Here is a 15,653-nt window from a genome sequence, read left to right on the forward strand (position 1 = left end):
GCTACATGAGTGTTCAGAAATAGAAAATATATGTATCAATCGCTCCACCCTAAAGGGAACAAACCAATATACACGGCTCAGAAATATGAAAGGAACACTTTGAAAACACATCAGATCTAATGGAGAAAAACCTCCTGCTGGATATCTATACTGACATGGACGGGGTGATGTGTTAGGAATGTAAGGATGCCCCATCGTTTGATGAAAATGATCGACCTACAGAGGACTGCATTCAAAGACGCCCGAAAATCAAAGTGAAAAAATGATGCAGCAGGCGAGTCTATTTTGCTGAAATTTCATCGTAGCAACTCCGAATGGTCCTCAGTAGTCTGTATGGCCCCCACGTGCTTGTATACATGCCTGACAACGTCGGGGGAGGGTCCTAATGAGACGACGGATGGTGTCCTGGGGGATTTCCTCCCAGATTTGGACCAGGGCATCACTGAGCTCCTGGACAGTCTGAGGTGCAACCTGGCGGCGTCGGTTGGACTGAAGGTGGTTCAGAGGTGTTCTATTGGATTTAGGTCAGGTGAGCGTGGGGGGCCATTCAATGGTATCAATTCCTTCATCCTCCAGGAACTGCCTGCATACTCTCCCCACATGAGGCCGGGCATTGTCATGCACCAGGAGGAACCCAGGACCCACTGCACCAGCGTAGGGTCTGACAATGGGTCCAAGGATTTCATCCCAATAGCTAATGGCAGTCAGGGTGCCATTGTCTAGCCCAGCAATGGGCAAACTACGGCCCGCGGGCCGTATACGGCCCGGCGGACCTTTTAATCCGGCCCGCGGAGCTAGGCTCCCACAAGGCCAGTGGTCGGCAAGCCGCAGCTCTTTACAAACTTAGATGCGGCTCTCCTGTGTGCCGGGCGCCCGCTCCCCTCCCTCCTCTCGGGCGGGCGGGCGGCCTCCTCTCCTCCTCTCCCCTCCCCTCCTCTCGGATGGCCGCCCCCCCTCTCGGATGGCCGCCCCCTCCCTCCTCTCGGGCGTCAGGACTCTGCAGCTGTCAGGATGTAGGCGGGGCAGCCAGGATGTAGGCGGGGCAGCGTGACGAACTCTTCTCCTCACAGTCCTCCCTGAAGACCAGAACGGCGCGGGAATACGAGAGGAACGCGCGGAGCAAAGGTAAGTGAATTGACACAGGGGGGGACTTACTATATGGGGGACTTACTATATGGGGGATGAATTACTATATGGGGGACTTACTATATGGGGAATGAATTACTATATGGGGGACTTACTATATGGGGGACTTACTATATGGAGGACTTACTATATGGGGAATGAATTACTATATGGAGGACTTACTATATGGGGAATGAATTACTATATGGGGGATGAATTACTATGGGGGAGGACTTACTATATGGGGGATGAATTACTATGGGGGAGGACTTACTATATGGGGGATGAATTACTATATGGGGGATGAATTACTATATGGGGGATGAATTACTATATGGAGGACTTACTATATGGGGAATGAATTACTATATGGGGGACTTACTATATGGGGGACTTACTATATGGAGGACTTACTATATGGGGAATGAATTACTATATGGGGGACTTACTATATGGGGAATGAATTACTATATGGGGGATGAATTATATGGGGGATGAATTACTATATGGGGGACTTACTATATGGAGGACTTACTATATGGGGAATGAATTACTATATGGAGGACTTACTATATGGGGAATGAATTACTATATGGAGGACTTACTATATGGGGAATGAATTACTATATGGGGGACTTACTATATGGGGGATGAATTACTATATGGGGGACTTACTATATGGGGGACTTACTATATGGGGGATGAATTACTATATGGGGAATGAATTACTATATGGAGGACTTACTATATGGGGAATGAATTACTATATGGAGGACTTACTATATGGGGGATGAATTACTATATGGGGGACTTACTATATGGGGGATGAATTACTATATGGGGGATGAATTACTATATGGGGACTTACTATATGGGGGACTTACTATATGGGGAATGAATTACTATATGGGGAATGAATTACTATATGGGGGACTTACTATATGGGGGACTTACTATATGGGGGATGAATTACTATATGGGGGACTTACTATATGGGGGACTTACTATATGGGGGATGAATTACTATGGGGGATGAATTACTATATGGGGGATGAATTAATATGGGGGATGAATTACTATATGGGGGATGAATTAATATGGGGGATGAATTACTATGTGGGGGATGAATTACTATGGGGGATGAATTACTATGTGGGGGATGAATTACTATATGGGGGATGAATTGCTATATGGGGGACGAATTACTATATGGGGGATGAATTACTATATGGGGGATGAATTACTATGCTTACTATGGGGGAATATTACTATACTTACTATGGATGACACATACACATCATTCATCTACTCTTGGTCCGGCCCCCGGGTCCAATATATGAACCCATTGCGGCCCTCAAGTCAAAAAGTTTGCCCACCCCTGGTCTAGCCTGTAGAGGTCTGTGCATCTCTCCATGGATATGCCTCCCCAGACCATCACTGACCCACCACCAAAACGGTTTTGCTGAACCATGTTACAGGCAGCATAACATTCTTCACGGCTTCTCCAGACCCTTTCATGTCTGTCACATGTGCTCAGGGTGAACCTGCTCTCATCTGTGAAAAGAACAGGGCGCCAGTGGTGGACCTGCCAATTCTGGTGTTCAATGGCAAATGCCAATTGAGCTCTATGGTGCCAAGCAGTGAGCACAGGGCCCACTAGAGGATGTCGGGCCCTCAGGTCACCCTCATGAAGTCTGTTTCTGATTGGTCAGAGACATTCACACCAGTGGCCTGCTGGAGGCCATTTTGTAGGGCTCTGGCAGTGCTCATCCTGTTCCTCCTTGCACAAAGAAGCAGATACTGGTCCTGCTGATGGGTTAAGGACCTTCTACGGCCCTGTCCAGCTCTCCTAGAGTAGCATTCTGTCTCCTGGAATCTCCTCCATGCTCTTGAGACTGTGCTGGGAGACACAGCAAACCTGGCAATGGAACATATTGATGTGCCATCCTGGAGGAGTTGGACTGCCTGTGCAACTTCTGTAGGGTCCATGTATCACCTCATGCTACCAGTAGTGACACTGACCCCAGCCAAATGCAAAACTAGTGAAAAAGTCAGAAAAGATGAGTAGGGAAAAAATGTCAGTAGCCTCCACCTGTAAAACCATTCCTGTTTTGGGGGTCATCTCATTGTTGCCCATCTAGTGCACCTGTTGTTATTTTCATAAGGGCTCATGTACACGGGGCGTTTGGAAAACTCTTCTGAATGATGGAAACTGACTGCTGGAAAACGTAGGTTAAAAAACATTAGTTTAGCTGCGTTTGCATAACGTGTTTAGCCGCGTTTATGCACATTTGCGTTTAGAAGCTTCTTAAAAGATAACCTCAGGAGACCTACCTGAATGCGCTGAAAAATGGTAAATTCACTAAAAAAGGTTACTAAAATACAGCAAGGGTTATTTTATCAAGTCATGCGGTATTTTATTAGTGAAAACCATGCATTAATGTTTCAGCTGTCTGCGGGATTCCCACTGACAGCTGAATGTAAAAGAGAGAAATGCTAGCAATTAAAAAATACAAAACGGCATGGGGTCCCCCCCTCCCATCCATACCAAGCCCTTCGGGTCCGGTATCGATCTTGAGGGAACACCCCACGCCAAAGTTAAAAAAAAAAATGGCATGGAGTTCCCCCCAGAATCCATACCAGACCCTTATCCAAGCATGAAGGTCAGGAAAGGGGGGGGAGGCCCTCCTAAACCATACCAGGCCACATGCCCTCAACATGGGGGGCGCTTTGGGGTAGGGGGAGCTCCCCCCCCCCCCAAAGCACCTTGTCCCCATGATGGGGACAAGGGCTTCTTGCCCCCAAATCCCGCCTCCCCCCCCCCCCCCCCCATGTGACTGAGTATGGGGTACATGCTGTAGTGTGAAAAAGACAGGAGTCATTCTTTGACAAGTCCTTTAATAAATTAACGTCCCCCATTTTTTTTGTGAATGGGTAGCGGTACCATGTACCCCATACTCATTCACGTGGGGGGCGTGATCTGGGGACCCCTTTGCTAAAGGGGGTTTCCAAATTCCGATAAGCCCCCCCGCTCGCAGACCCCTACAACCACTGTCCAGGGTTGTGGGGAAGAGTCCCATGTCCCCATCAACACGGGGCTCCCCCTGCTCCAAAGCACCCCCCCCCCCCATGTTGAGACAAGTGGCCTGGTATGGTTCGGTATGGGGAACCCCACGCTGTTTTTTAAATTATTTTATAATTGCGTGGAGGTAGGAGAAAGATGCAATTACCCAGGAGGAGAGCAGCAGGAGTCAATGCGTTTTTGGGTTAAGAGTGGAGGTAGGAGAAAGATGCATTTACCCAGGAGGAGAGCAGCAATTCTTTATATTCAGCTGTCAGTGGAATCCCGCTGACAGCTGAAACAGGATGCACGCTTTTCACTATTAAAATTCCGCATGACTTGATAAAATCATGTGGTATTTTAGTAGCCTTTTTTAGTGGATTCAAATAGGTTTTTTAACCACTAGCCTACTGGGCACTTATACCCCCTTCCTGCCCAGGCCAATTTCCAGCTTTCAGTGCTGTTGCACTTTGACAATTGCGCAGTCATGCAACACTGTACCCATATGAAATTTCTATCATTGTTTTGTGATAGAGCTTTATTTTGGTGGTATTTAATCACCTCAGGGTTTTTATTTTTTCTTAAACAAACCAAAAACCACAGAAAATTTTGAAAAAAAAAAAAAAAAAGTTTTTTCTTAGTTTTTGTTATTTTTGTAAATACGTGATTTTTCTCCTTCGCTGATGTGCGCTAATAAGGCTGCAGTGATGGACACTGATGGGCTGCACTGATGGGCATTGACAGGCATCACTGATGGGCACTGACAGGCAGCACTGATATATGGCACTGTTAGGTGTCACTGACTGGCACTGTTAGGTGTCACTGACTGGCACTGTTAGGTGTCACTGACTGGCACTGATAGGCAGCATTGACTGGCACTGATAGGCGGCATTGACTGGCACTGATAGGCGGCACTAATTGGCATTGATAAGTGGCACTAACTGGCACTGATGGGTGACACTGAAAGGCAGCTCAGATGGGCACTGATATGTGGCATTGATGTGCGCTGGTAGGCACTGATATGTGACATTGATGTGGCACTGATGGGCACTGGCACGTGGCACTGATGAGCATTGACAGCTGGAACTGATGGACACTGACATGTGGCACTGCTGGGGCTACACTGATCATCAGGGCACACTGATCATCAGTGCTTTAATGATCAGGGCACATGTCCCCTCTGAGTAATGCCAATTACCGGCTCTCCTCTCCTCTCGAGCTGTTAGCGTGACAGCTCGTGAGGAGAGAAATGCCCATAACCGTCATTTCCCTGTTTACATGTGATCAGCTGTGATTGGACACAGCTGATCACATGACCGAGCCGACCTCTTCGGCTCTTTTCCATGGATCGGTGATCCGCTGTGTCTGAGGGACACAGCGCACCGCCGATCGCAGCGCGCTCCTGGAGCCGTGCATGCGCTGTTAGAATGGGAGGATGTCATATGACGTCCTCCCAGAGCAAGAGAACCGCCTTGCATCCATCATATTACTTAATGGCGGGCGGGAAGCGGTTAAAAAAGATGCTATACGGTATCCTACCCCATACTCAGATGTGGTAAGATACTGCTTAGTGAATTGTGGTCTGGACATGGACCAGTCAAAAACCACTTATAAATGCGGTTAGACGCGTTTACACGCGTTTGATATGCTGATAAAATCTACTCCTGAACACAAGTTTGCTGTGTTCAAAAAAACGACTGTAAACTCAACTGCCTGTAAACGACATAGTGTACATGGACACATAGGAACACATTAGGGAGGGTTCAGGGGCTGCTGAAAAAAACGCAGAAAAGCTCCTGAACGTGAGTTTATCAGCTGCAGTGTACATGAACCCTTAACACCTGACATATGAAAAATTGGGACTATATGTTTGTAGCCCCCCAGTAGGCTACTGCTGTGTAAATGTATTTTTGGCCTCCCTGTAGTCAGGAAGAGCAACAATTGTTTGGTGAAGTCTGTTCTGGGTTTTGGTGAAGGCTTGGTTACTTCCCCTGTATCCCAGGGTGTTATGAGACATAGAGGGTGGAAGAACACAGTTCCTGTCCTGCATATTAATTCCTCTCTGACCAATCCCTGGTCAGGATGGTCAATGACCAGCAGGGGGCTGCGAGGGGTATAAATAGGCTGGAGCCCAGAGCAGAGCTGTCTTGTTCCTGGGGGAGGAAGACTCAACCTGAGGGCTGTGGCATCCCTGGGAGATCTATCTGCAGCTGTAAGAATCCTTTTGGGGTCCCGGCTTCTGTTTGGTTGGGGGACCTCTGGCCTGTTCACCTGAAAATTTGCAGAGTTTAGAAACTGCAGGTGGCTACACAGTATTCAGGACATGGGGGGTCGGGGGGGGGGGGGTGTTGCTAAGGACACATATACTGTGCACTGAAAGTGCAGTTTCTCTAGATCTGAGGGGAAGCTCTGCTGATTTCTATCATCCAATCATGTGCAAGCAAAACTGCATTTTGTTCTATTTTCCTTGCATGTGATTGGGTGTTCTCTGCAAAGTGAAGCCCCCCCCCCCCCCCATTTACTAAGCTCTGGAACACCTGAACTTGCAGTGTGCAGTATATGTACATTTAGTAAATCCATCCCAGTGAGTTCCGGGCTTCTGGACTTACAGACTTTCTTTGGCCTCATTTGGGAGTTTCTTTCCTCTGCAGTACACTCAGGACTCTGCCATCTGTTGAGGAGTCCCTGTTTAGGACCAGTTTACCTTCACTTTAAAGGGGGCGCTTCACCCTGAAGTACTAGTTCAGCATCCGTGTCCTCTGCTGCAAGCTCTGAAGTTGATTGGAGTATCCCTAGGCTCACCCTCACCCTATCACAGTTCATACCATAAAATAAAACCACAAACAAGACATTCATGGCCGGGTCATTGTCTGGAGTGACTGTGAAATACCGTGTGCCTGGCTGCTGGGTGCCTATCAGGGAATGGAACCCGGGACCAAACAGCCAGACCAGTCCCGGATCTGCACTACATGTTACATTTGCCTTTACCCTCTATATACATGGATAGGGGTTGATGTATAATACAGGTGATTTCTGGGGAGCAGTGCTACAATCCCACCCGGCAATCATGATTCCACAGAGATGGGGCTGCATTGGGCTCTCTATGGGGTACAAAGGGGAAATGGTCCCACATGCGGTAAGTATTTAGTGTTCATGTCTGGTTAATGACCTCTAAAGGAGAAGTCTGTACAATCTCATCCTACCATGTATGGCCAACCTCAAAACCTATAGAAAGAGAATTATTATGGCTGACATTGCTGACCTCTATCCAAAAATGTTTTTTTTATGTAATACTTTCCGATTCGTTGGCTCAGAAGAAGCATGCAGCAAGTGAAGCAAGAATGAACATAGAACTGATCTACATACTTGTTCTGGGCCAACAACTCAGGACATATTAGAACATATGAGCAGCATGACAGCCAGGGAACATGCATTTTTATGTGAGTTCAGCAATAACAGCCTCAATATTTCTCTCTCTGCTGATTTGTATAAGATGTTCATCAACATAAAGTAATCGGCACCCAGTGCAGACAGATTTGGCTGATTGAAGAGATTAATGTCTATGGACACCTTGTAATCAGGTTGGACTTCCCTGGGTGAGCCGTTTCCTTCATGGAGAACAATCAGGTGGATTGGATTTTACCAACCAACATCTACTGCTCCCCGGGGAGAAGGTTGGGGCGGCTGAGGGGTGCGGAAGGTAAAACCCGACTCCAGGAATATTTGATGTGATCTCCTGCAGTGTGGCTGCGTCTACTGCTAGGGTGACTTGCTGGTTTTGTTTGGGGAGGAGAAACCATTTTACTTTTATAATAATAATAAACTTTATTTTATGTAGCGACTTTTAAAGGTTTCTTCCCAAAGCGCTTTACACAGAAAACACAAGAAATACACAGGATAAAACAAAGGAAAAAAGGGACCATTGAGGGAAAGATTGTCTAAAGAAAAAAGGTTTTAGATTTGTTAGAGAAGACGACTCTCTGATGTTCCTTGGAAGTGAATTCCAGAGTTTTGGAGCATATCAGGAGGAGGCTCTGTCTCCCATCCAGTGTAGGTGAGTAGGGGGGATACACAGAAGACCAGAATTTACAGGGTGGGGGGAGTAAGTTGATAAAAGACAGATAATGGGGTGCCAAGACATGAAGAGCCTTATAGGTGAGCAAGAGGATCTTAAAGTCAATGTGAAACCTGACAGGTAACCAGTACAAGGACTCCAGGATAGGGGTGATATGGTCACTTGTACCAGATCTAGTCAGGATTCTGGCTGCACAATTTTGTACATATTGAAGCTGATTAATAGTGGATTTAGGTACACCATCGAGTGTACCTAACCTGATCCTCTGTTGCCCTGGAAGATGATGCCCCCCCCTCTGGCGGTGGACTCTACGTCGGCGTTGTGACATCCAAGGCTATGGACCCTTCTTTGTCTGGATGACTTCAGGACCTGAGACCCCTAACGTGTGGGAGAGAAGATGCTGCATGGAGCCGTTTAGCAGCCGGGAGGAATTGAGGATCGGGTAAGTAAATCTTCTGTTATTGTTCCTCTAGACCTAAATGATGGACTAACCCTTGTAGTGCTGGCACAGCTCCTCTGCACAGGATCATGTTGTAGTTGTCTGGAGTTGGGCTTCAGGTGAACCTGTTGCTTTATCCTGTGTGGGAAAGGCATATGTATTTCCTAAAGCTGAATGCTAGAAATGGATCAGTGCCGGTCTGTATTCATAATTACAGCGCTGCGCAAACTGTTGGCTCTAATAATAATATAATAATTACAACATAAAATGTATTTTTTAAACATAAGCAGTGCAAGTACCTTAGTTTAACTTGGCATCAGCCGTTTGATGCAGAGCTCAGATAGTAAATGCACATTATTTTTTTTCAGGCAAAAAGTGGGGAGAAGATCTCCCACTAGCTGTCACAGCAGGGATGGGGGGGGGGGGGGGGGCGGTCAGATTGTAACATGTTAGGTAAGGTGAACTGATCCTTTTAACATGATATTGTGATAGAGATGAAGCTCATCAGTTGGCTCTCATCCTTTCACTTTCCAGTCTCAGGTTGGGGGTGGGAATGAGACCTCGAAGTGTTACTTACCTAAAGCAGAAAAGTATCTGGTCCCTTATCTGCCAGAGGGGGGGGGGGGGGGGGGGTTGTGTAATCTCAGGACTGGATTGGAGAGAGACAAATTGTTAAGCAGGTAAAACATTTCCCTGGATATGATCTTCACCTGTGTATACTTTACTGGAGTCCAGCTTCCAGAATAAGATCTTTGGAGTAACATTGATCTGCCAGATTGCACAATCAATCATTCACAAGTCATTGTTCACCAAGATTCTGACAAATAATGTCACATTTTCTGCCTCTGTATGTGTATGATCCTCTTATATCTGTTTACAATCAGTGACTTTATGTATTCTCTCTGTTTTTCCATCTCAGTGCGTCCAGAGATGAAGGTGGTGGGGCCGCCGTCAGTCGGATGATGTGACCAGACTTCATTGCCTGGTGTACGGGTTTCACCCCCGACTGTGGATGTGAAGTGGATGAGGAATGGGGAGGACCATATTCCTTCAGATGAAATGACTCCAATTCTCCCCCATCCTGATGGCACCTATCAGATCAGAGTCAGTGTGGAAGTGCAACCAAGGATGCAGAGACTTACTCCTGTCATGTGGACCACAGCAGCCTGGAGGTTGACCTTACTAAGAAATACGGTGAGTAGAAGATATTTTAATTAAAAAGCTAATCATGAATGCACATGAAGTCTGCCTTTTGATTGTAAAGATGTTAAAATGTTTTTTTTTTTTTTTTTTTTTTTTTTTGTAATAGGTCCTTTTAAAAATATTAAAATATCCATGTAATGTGTATTTATTCCTGACTCCTGATATATGTGCTCTGTACTGGGCATCACTAGAACTGTTATACACAGTGGTGTCACTAGGGTTGGTGTCACCTGGTGCAGTACAGCATGGTGTTATTCTATCCCCCCCCTCCTGTGGACATGATACAAGAGATGGTCAGACTACAGGATACGGTCAGAGACTGCAGACGTACTACAGGGGACGGTCAGAGACTGCAGACGTACTACAGGAGACGGTCAGAGACTGCAGACGTACTACAGGAGACGGTCAGAGACTGCAGACGTACTACAGGAGACGGTCAGGGACTGCAGACGTACTACAGGAGACGGTCAGGGACTGCAGACGGTACTGCAGGAGACGGTCAGAGACTGCAAACGTACTACAGGAGACGGTCAGGGACTGCAGACCTATTACAGGAGACGGTCAGAGACTGCAGACGTACTACAAGAGACGGTCAGAGGACTGCAGGCGTACTACAAGAGACGGTCAGAGGACTGCAAAAGCTACTACAGGAGACGGTCAGAGACTGCAAAAGCTACTACAGGAGACGGTCAGAGACTGCAGACTTGGTGCAGGAGATTGTGGCCATAGCTGTGCTCAGAATGGCATTGGAGTCTCCAGCAGTCATGGATGGTGCAGGGAAGGGGTCCATTCTTCTCATTAATCAGGGACATGGGTGATTCCATACACTGTAGTGGGTGAAGGAGAGGGACTGTCTCTCTATCAGGTATTCTGTGTATACAGTGGGTGAGCGGTCCCTCAGCATGTGTTGTCTCAGTGTAGCACACACACAGGCAGTAGACATGTACAACCGCCCTCCCCCTCCTGAAGACGGGTTCCTGGTCCCCTTACCTCCCCTGACAGATGGCTATAGTTCTTTCAGCACAGGCACAGAGCATTCCAGGGGGGCAGGTTAGGGAAGGGGGAGGTAGAGAAAGTGACTGACATGGAAGCACACTGTACACAGTTCTGGTTGCCTAGGCTCATCCATCCATGAGGCGGCTCTTCAGATGTGCACTTGTTCCCCGATCCCCTCCCCCTGACAATGTAATGTGTCCCGGCACTCCTCTCTATGGAGAGGGCAGAGGCTGGGGTCCCCCTCCAGAACAACACTCACTGTGTGATGGGGACATCGCTGGTTCTGGCTGCTCCTTGCTGTGAAGGGTCCGGTGCAGAGTAGAGAGATTCGTGGAGGTGAGTTAGCAGAGACTCCAGCTGAGCCAGCTCTGTTCTGTGGGATGTCGGCCCCTCTACTGACAGCAGACATCACCCAAGTGCCGGGATACTGTCATGCTATGCTGTGGCCGTTCGTTTAGAACATGACCTCACTGAGCATGCACCAGGCCTGACAAAAATTTTCCAGCCCAGTCGGCTTTGGAACTGACATACTTTTTACAGATTGCTGACCATCCTGGTGTCACCCCTCTGGCGGGTGTCACCTAGGTGCGGTCCACACCCCCATAGCTACGCCTCTGGTATACAATATATAGGATTCTTTGACCATGTACTCAGTTTTGAAAAGTGCTGATTACACTGATAGACAGTTGGGTTTGATTTACTAAAGGCAAATAGACTGTGCACTTTGCAGGAGCAGTTGCTCCAGAGCTTAGTAAATGAGGGGAAGCTCAGCTGACGTCCATCATCCAATCATCTACAAGCAAAAATGCAGTTTATTTTATCTACATTTTGAAATGTTATGTTACCTAAGAACATGAGAGAGTCACGGACCAATCCCTGTGATTAAGGCAAGGTGAGGCTACAGTCCTGTGTACAGGAGAAGTGCAGCCAGTATCCCCCGCCCCCCCCCCCCCCCCCCCGGCCACCGAGAGGAGAAAGGAGTTTAAGTGTAACTTTAGTGTGGGAAAAATAATTGCACGCAGGCAGGATGTTTAATGCAGAAGAGACATACTGGGGCTGATTTACTAAAGCCAAATAGACAGTTTACTTTCAGTTGCACTTTGCAAGGGAATTTGCTCCAGAGCTCCATAAATGAAATGACTTCCGTCGTCCAATCATGTGCAAGCAAAAATGCTGTTTTTTTTTTTATTTTTCTTGCATGTGATTGGATATTCGTTTATAGCTCTTAAGGTGGAACTTCACTCTCTCAATCCACATGGACTATTATTAATCCTTCTGCCGCTATCATTAGTAACTAGGTAGGAAAGTAGATCAGATTTACTTGTTTTAAACAGTTTTTTCCATTTCTTTAGTTACTTCCTAGTTTCCATGCCTAGGCAAATTATGTGATACATCCCAGGAGTATTCAGGAGGGAAGGAGGGGTTTTCTCAGCCAAGCACACCCTCCTGCTTGTATGCCTGAGCTAAGAGCAGATGGATTCCAGAAAATAAATGCTACATGAATCATCTGCCCTTACTCAAATTGGCCACGGCCAGAAATGCTAGGGGAGTGTTTTTGTAAGTGATTTATCAGCGACATATATCATGGAGACATGGATGGGTGGATGGGGGGGTTTGCTTTACATATTAAAAATGAAGTAAATGGTGCGTTTGGTTTGTGGAGCTCAGATACAGTGCAGTTCTGCTGGAAGTAAATGTCCTCGTAGAGTCCAATCACACTTGTAAAGTGAACAGTCTGTTTGCCTTCAGTAAGTCAACCCCACTGTGTCTCCTGCATTAGGCTGCTTACCTGTCTGTCTGCGCTGTACATTGGGCTGCGTACGCACAGCTCAGGGTGTCATTTCAGCAGTATGGAGATCACTGACCTCCTGCACATACGTGGGAGTGACATCATCGCAGCCTGGCCAATGACATCATCGCAGCCTGGCCAATGACAACAGCCGGGGATTGATACCTGGAAACAGATGATACATGTTTTACATGAGCAACGTGGCTGATAAATAAGATTTGGGGTGGTAACTGGTTTAGGGCTTGTTTACACCTTCCGTGCCCTCTGAGGAGCGATCTGCAGTGGATCACTCTTCAAAGGGCATTTGACAGGGGGTGAGGAAGCATTATGCTGCTCCTTTTTAGCGTGTTTTTACCTCTAAAGCCCTGCACATGGTCCCAAGTGGGGATCATATTTTTCTACATCACAAGGCAAAGGATCATGGCTGTGGCATGAACACCCCACTCACTGCTATGGCAGCTTTAGTGGGAGCAGTTGTAGGGTGATAAAAACGCTGCCAAACCGCAAACTCCAACCACAAGTGTAGACAAGGCCTTACTGTCAGATGATGTAACTGCACTCACCTTTGCACACAATTTGTCGGCTGATTTCAGTTGGACAGATAAAGACAATCCCAGCGTAACATTCCGGGACTTTTCCCGCACCCTGGAGGCCTCCGGTCACATTCCTGATGAAGAGGTCCTGAGAGGCTTCTACTGTAATGATGTGATTGCTGAATAAAGCGTTGGACCCATTCTGGGGATCCATGGGGTGCTGGTGACATCCTCTTGCTCTGGAAGCCTCAGGTTTTATGTACAGCCCGCCATTCTAGTGGTTGGCTGTATGCAGCCTTACACTTGTAACCACGAGAGCTTCTGAGCATCGGCATTTACCCCCCACACGTGTGCATGTAATGGGTGAGGGGACACGAGATTTGGTGTACGGTGATCATGTCATATGTACATGCAGGAATGCACAGAAGCATTTACAAGAATACAGCCACATACAGCCATTCAATTTATAGCAGGCTGTACATGGAACCTGCGGCCCCCCAGGTGTGAGAAAACACACAGAATTCTACACTGGGCATATATTCCGCCTCTCCCCATCCATGTGCATGAGGTCCAACTATGAAATGTCTCCTATTATAAAAGATCTTTACCTGAACTTCTCACTTGTAAGATTCTCACTGTTCCCTCCATCTCATGTGTCTCTCTCTTTCAGAACCTGACAATGGCCTCCCACTTGCTGTGATTATTGGCATTGCCTGTGGTGTTGTTGTGATCGCAGTCGCTCTCGGTGTTGGAATCTATTTGTACAAAAGTAAGTGACAGTTTAATCTTCTTCTCAGATGTTACTTTCTGTCACCGTATAAAGGAATGGACTGCAATATCATTTCTAGTAGTGTATTGTGAAAGATGGGATCTTGAGGCACAACTATTAAAAATATACTTTATTTATTCAATTAAATATAAAATCTGCTAATATAACATACAATATTTCATAAAATCACTCCATAATGTAATCTCATTCATCGCTTTCACCAAAACAGGTTATAAAATGTACAGATATCAGGGTCTTTTGTATCCCAATGCGTTTCATGCAATCCTCCACTCCTTCAGGAGATGCCCGTTTAGTATTGATGCAATAAATAAATAAAGTATTTTTTTTTTAATAGTTGCGCCTCAAAAACCCATATTTCCTAATACACTACTAGAAATGTACAATACAGGGGTGTGGCACTTTACAATTTATTTAGGATTTGACTTCAAAAGAAGTTGATTCCTTAAAGTGAGAAGTATGGAAGGGGTTCAAAAAACAATTCTGGGTTCAGTACTTACTCCCTCCTCAGTACTGTCCCCCACAATACTTCTTCTCTGCCAGAAGAGGCCCTCAGTGTTCCAGGTATAATTACACCTACAGTCATTCATCCAGGGAGACTGAGAACATGCTGTGAATGCGGGGTGTCATGGACCTGCTTTTGAGGGGGCATCACTATGGTGGTCTGTACTCCCAGTTTGTTGGTGCAGGGAGATGCTCTGACGTCATCATGTCCTGTTAAAGATTCAAAGAGGAAGAGGATCCTGCATGTCATGTGACCAGCCTGAACCCCTTATGAAAAAGGTAAGTATAAAGTAAAGTATGAAATACAGGGGGGCCTCAAGGGGTGGGGGGGTCATCCAGGGGGAAGTTGGGTTTTTAGTACTTTTGCATCACAGACCTGGAACAAGCATGCTGTAAATAAAGGTCAGAAAAGCATCAGATTCCATAACTCAATACCTGTTTTGGTTCAGCAGCTCAAACAACATTGAGGCCAAAGCATCAGCATGACAACAAAGGAGCATTTGCAAAAGATGATTTCAGCAATGGCAGCCTCCATTATTCTCTTATGACCGAGTCCTTTTAATGTCTTATGAGCACCAATAGGGGGAGATGTACTAAAACTGGAGCACTCAGAAACTGGTGCAGCTCTGAATGGGAGCCAATCAGCCTCTAATTTCAGCTTGTTCAATTAAGCTTTGACAATAAAACCTGGACGCTGATTGGTTTATATGCAGAGCTTCACCAGATCTCCAGTTTTAGTAAATCTCCCCCATAGTGTCATTTACAAAATTTGCAATCAGTTCATCAATGAGTTAAAAAAAAAAAAAATTCTACTATTGTTTTTTTGCATAGCCGTCCCTGTTTAGCGTGTGTAGGCCTTTTCTGATGGTTCATGTCCCATGTATGTGACCCCCAGACACAACATTGTGAAAGTTTGGATATTTTCTATGACAGATTGTGAGATAATGTTTGTTGTATTTTCCTGCCTCTAACACAATTTTATACATTGCAGAGAAGGGACGAGGCTACAAGACCACCAATAGTAAGTATCCATCATGTCCTGTTCCTGTGTGATTGTAGTGTGCGGTGTGTGTAGGAGATGTGAGGAGATGAGACGTCCTGCAGATCATCCTCTCCTATGACACAAGGAACGTTATTATCA

At 46.3% G+C, this 15,653-nt stretch overlaps 1 pseudogene across 1 annotated transcript in view; it reads left to right on the plus strand.

Annotated features, from left to right (window-relative positions):
- The window catches only part of LOC149449724 (class I histocompatibility antigen, Gogo-B*0102 alpha chain-like), a 69,675-nt pseudogene that overhangs the window by 49,384 nt on the left and 4,638 nt on the right, over positions 1-15,653 (plus strand). The window contains exons 3-5 of the transcript XR_016315374.1: positions 9,620-9,894; positions 13,892-13,990; positions 15,504-15,533. The product of XR_016315374.1 is annotated as a class I histocompatibility antigen, Gogo-B*0102 alpha chain-like (transcript). The remainder of the gene's footprint in view (positions 1-9,619; positions 9,895-13,891; positions 13,991-15,503; positions 15,534-15,653) is intronic.

The sequence above is a fragment of the Staurois parvus genome, unplaced genomic scaffold (genome assembly GCF_062004578.1).
Source record: "Staurois parvus isolate SC_StPar_1 unplaced genomic scaffold, SC_StPar_1.0 ptg000606l, whole genome shotgun sequence".
In the NCBI taxonomy this organism is placed as follows: domain Eukaryota; kingdom Metazoa; phylum Chordata; class Amphibia; order Anura; family Ranidae; genus Staurois; species Staurois parvus.